Here is a 5,000-nt window from a genome sequence, read left to right as displayed (position 1 = left end):
TGTTCGATTACCTGTGTTCGGTTACCTGTGTTCGGTTACCTGTGATCGGTTACCTGTGTTGGGTTACCTGTGTTGGGTTACCTGTGTTGGGTTACCTGTGTTCGGTTACCTGTGTTGGGTTACCTGTGTTGGGTTACCTGTGTTGGGTTACCTGTGTTGGGTTACCTGTGCTGGGTTACCTGTGCTGGGTTACCTGTGTTCGGTTACCTGTGTTGGGTTACCTGTGTTCGGTTACCTGTGTTCGGTTACCTGTGTTCGGTTACCTGTGTTTGGTTACCTGTGATCGGTTACCTGTGTTGGGTTACCTGTGTTTGGTTACCTGTGTTTGGTTACCTGTGTTCGGTTACCTGTGATCGGTTACGTGTGTTCGATTACCTGTGTTCGATTACCTGTGTTCGATTACCTGGTATTCGATTACCTGTGTTCGATTACCTGTGTTTGTCTTGTTACTCCAGCGACGAACGACTCCAGCGCCGAAGACAATGCCGCGCGTCAGGGAAGTCAACTCTGGGGAATCGGACGCTGTTTTCCTCATCTGGTGTGCCTGGTTCCTTGATTTTTAGTGAGAACAATATCTTCTCAAGAATATTTATTTTGTAAAGAAAGGTTTACTAAGGTGCATTCTTTTTTTCTTCGGGTTTGTTGTTGATTATCATTTTTATTTATAACTAGATTTTTTTTTTTTTTGCTAGCATCAACAAGAAAACAGAGAAATCTGGAAACTATTCGAAAGGAAAATTACGCTTATCTTGTGTAGTGCAAGCTAGATGAAGAGCTCATAACACAACGCATGAAAGTACACAAAAGACATTCCTCTGGTCGTACAATAACACACTGCACAATGTACCGCGTTGAACCCACCGTGCGTGGTACAGCGATAAATATGATCTTCCAGTGGCACAAGGTTCAGGCGGTGCAGTGCAGGCCACGCGGTACACACTGGCCATACAGTACGCTAAAATACACCATGTTGGACACCATGGTGGACCCAGCGTTCACGCTACACAGGGTTCAGTTCTTACGTTACACAGGGTACACAATATTCCCCTCCCGGACTCCCCCTCCCCCCTCCCTCCCAACGCAAGGCACTCCTTCCCCACCCCCACCCCCATACTAGGTGTACGACACCCCTCCTCCTCCTCCTCCTCCTCCTCCTCCTCCTCCTCCTCCTCCTCCTCCTCCTCCTCCTCCTCCTCCTCCTCCTCCTCCTCCTCCTCCTCCTCCTCCTCCTCCTCCTCCTCCTCCTCCCCCTCCCCCTCCCCCTCCCCCCTCCTCCTCGCAGAGTCCCTGGAGGATGAGGCTGTGATCAGAGCCTAGACGCCAAATAAGAAGGATTCACCAGTGCTGTAATTTACGAGCATAGGATATCAGGGTACACGCTCCCCCCCCCCTCTCTCTCTCTCTCTCTCTCTCTCTCTCTCTCTCTCTCTCTCTCTCTCTCTCTCTCTCTCTATCTATCTATCTATCTATCTATCTACCTTCCTTTCTCTCTCTCTCTCTCTCTGTCTGTCTCCCTCTCCCTCTCCCTCTCCCTCTCCCTCTCTCTCCCTCTCCCTCTCTCTCCTCTCTCTCTCTCCCTCCCTCCCTCCTTCCCTCCTTCCCTCTCTTCCTCTCCCTCTCCCTCCCTCCCTCCCTCTCTCCCTCCCTCGCAAAGAGAGGATTGGCGTGAAGGCGGAGGATGGCGGAATTTGAGGAACAGGCATAATGAAGATGAAGTCGAGGGTTTAACGTCTGTTGGTGATAGTGAAAGCTTCGGAAGATGAGATGAAGATGGACTTGCGAAGGTGATCTGGATGATAATGTTGCTGGGAAATATATATATTTTTTCTTTTATTATTTTTCTTGTTTTATTTATTTTTTCCTTTTCTGTTTGTTCGTTTTCTCTCGTTCTGTTCGCCTTTATTTTCTGCCTGAGAAGTGTGAAAATGAGGAAAATGATAATAATATGGAAGTGATCATGACTGCGTGAGTAAACTGTATTCCCACACGAATGAAGGAAAAGGAAAGAAAGAAGAAAATAGAAGAGGCTTAAAAAAAACAGAGAATTGATGAAACACAAAAACAAAAATAAAAAAATAGAAAATGACGTTTGTTTCCTATCACTACCTCATCGCCTTCCTCCTCCTCCCTCCCCCTCCCCCTCCCACCATCTTTCTCCTAATTACATTCTTTATCACCTTATTACCTTCTTCCTCTTCTTCTCCTTCTTTCTCCTTCTCCCCTTCTCCCCCATCCTCCTCCTCCCGCGCTGGTCTTGTCTAATATTGTCATGTGTTATTTGGAGTGTCAACAGCGCTCGTGTTGCAGCCGTTGTTGCAAATGTTTGCTAATCTTCTATACACGAATGATGGTAAACTGCAAAATTGAATATTTTCATAGCCAATATTAGGTTAGTGATTTTTCGGTAGAGCGAAGAACTTCAGCAAATTAGTCCATTACTGAGATTTGTGATGATAAAGACCTGCGTTTGTGTGTGTGTGCGTGTATGTGCGTGTGTGTGTGTGAGGGAGAGAGAGAAATAGGGTGTGTGTGGGTGTGAGTATACATAAGAACGTAAGATTGAATCTAGTAGTGTAATTGTGTTTGGTTTTCTAGCACACACACTCACTCACTCACTGACTTCCTGACTCGCTCACTCACTCTCTCGCTCACTCGCTCACTCACTCGCTCAGTCACTCATTCATTCATTCACTCATTCACTCGCTCGCTCACTCTCTCACTCACTCACTCACTTACACATACACACATACACACACATGCACACACATGCACACACAGACACACACACGCACACACACACACACACACACACACACACACACACACACACACACACACACACACACACACACACACACACACACACACACACACACACACACACACACACACACACACACACAAACAAACAAACAAAAACATCCTAGCACATACAAACACACACAAAGAGTCGTAAATAGTCCGGAGTAGTGTATATACCCACACACGCACATAAACACACGCACGCACACGCAGTAACCCTTATTCCTGACCAAAGGGATTTAGCATTCAAGGGATCAGAATTTTACTCTCAGTCCCTCGAAAAAGGGGAGAGAACACGCCACCCACCGGGCTTTCAAAGGGAACCAGGCGTCGAGGGGAAGCTACGCGCCTTCCCCTCTTCCCCCAAGCTATATCCGCACCCATATCCACACGCCCTATTCCTCACCCACATCCTCACTCGCTGTCGCCCACTCACGCCCTTGTACAAGGCACCCGCGTCCACACTCCCTGTGTTCTTTCCCTCACTCTCATCTGTACTGTCTATCCCGCACACTCTCACACGTATCACATCCCATATCCACATACACATACACCTACGCACTCCCTATCCCACACACAAACCCCGACCTCCCACCCGGCAATCACACCCACACGTCCTATCCCCTATCTCTATCTCCTATCTCCTATCCCTCATTCCTATCAGTCTACTTACATCCGCAGTCCGTACGCACACACTCGCACCTCCTGTTCCCTCTCCCTCTCCCTCACCCATATCCCTACTCCCACCCACCCACCCGCCAGCCCCATTCCCCCACTCCCCATCCCTCATACCCCGCCATCCAACACCTCCCCCACCCCACCCCCTCCCTGGAGCAGCCGGGAGGTATCGAGATTAACAATTGACTTGCTAAGACTGGCAATATAGGTGGCGAAGGAAGTGGCCTGCCTTGGGGCGAAGGAGGAAGGAGGAAGGGAGAGGGAAGAGGGGGGAAGAGAGGCAGACGGAGGGGAAGGGAGAGGGAAGAGGGAAAGGAGAGGCAGACTGAGGGGAAGGAGAGGGAGAGAAGGAAGGAGAGGGAGAAGGAAGGCGAGGTAGAAGAAAAGAAGAAAAGAAAAAGAAATAAACGAAAAAGAAGAAAATGAGAAGAGGGGAAGTAGAAGGAAAAGAGGAAGGGGAAGAATGAAGGGGAAGAGACAAAGAGGAAGGAGAGCGGTGACGGAGAGGGGAAGGAAAAGGAAGGATGTGGGAAAAGGAGGCGAAGAAAGAGGAGAAAGAGAGGGAGAAACAGAGAAAGAAACACTACGAGAAGAAAAATGAAAAGAAAAAGAAAAAGAAAAAATATTCACAAGAGAATCGTATGTAACTAATAAAAGCTGATCATGAAAAGAAAAGATGTTTATCGTGTCAAAAAAAAAAAAAGTAATAATGATAATAATAATAATAATAATAATAATAATAATAATAATAATAATAATAATAATAATAATAATAATAATAATAATAATAATAATAATGACAATGATAATGACAGTAATAATGATGATGATGATGATGATGATGATGATGATGATGATGATGATGATGATGATGATATGATGATGATGATGATGATGATGATGATGATGATGATGTGATGATGATGATGATGATGATGATGATGATGATGATGATGATGATGATGATGATGATGATGATGATGATGATGATGATAATAAAATAATAATAATAATAGAAAAATAAAAAAAGCGTTCACGATCTTTAAAGAACATTTTGGAGGATCTCAACTAAAAATAGATTCCTATGCTCCATGTTTTTTGAGAAAGTCTTCGAGAAAGGATTAGCTTCTGCCGGCCAAAGGCAACGGCAGAAGAGAGCGAAAGGGAAGCGGAGAGAAAAGAAATATTGGGAGAATAGCAAGAGATAAGAGAAAATAGAGTAAAGTAGATGTAAAGCAGCGAGGAGGGATAATGAGATTGGGAAGGTAGAATATGCTGTGAGTGGAGGGGGAGGAGAGGTGGAGGAGGCAGAAGTGGAGGGGGAGGAGAGGTGGAAGAGGCAGAAGTGGAGGGGGAGGAGAGGTGGAGGAGGCAGAAGTGGAGGGGGAGGAGAGGTGGAAGAGGCAGAAGTGGAGGGGGAGGAGAGGTGGAAGAGGCAGAAGTGGAGGGGGAGGAGAGGTGGAAGAGGCAGAAGTGGAGGGGGAGGAGAGGTGGAAGAGGCAGAAGTGGAGGGGGAGGAG

General features: G+C 46.6%; 1 pseudogene; it reads right to left on the bottom strand.

The window, feature by feature from the left end:
* Positions 1-955: 955 nt before the first annotated feature.
* Positions 956-5,000, bottom strand: part of LOC119595507 — an 8,944-nt pseudogene continuing 4,899 nt past the window's right edge.

Source organism: Penaeus monodon, chromosome 36, assembly GCF_015228065.2.
Source record: "Penaeus monodon isolate SGIC_2016 chromosome 36, NSTDA_Pmon_1, whole genome shotgun sequence".
In the NCBI taxonomy this organism is placed as follows: domain Eukaryota; kingdom Metazoa; phylum Arthropoda; class Malacostraca; order Decapoda; family Penaeidae; genus Penaeus; species Penaeus monodon.
Note: the sequence above shows the minus strand (reverse complement) of the source record. Positions and strands in the feature narration are given on the sequence as shown.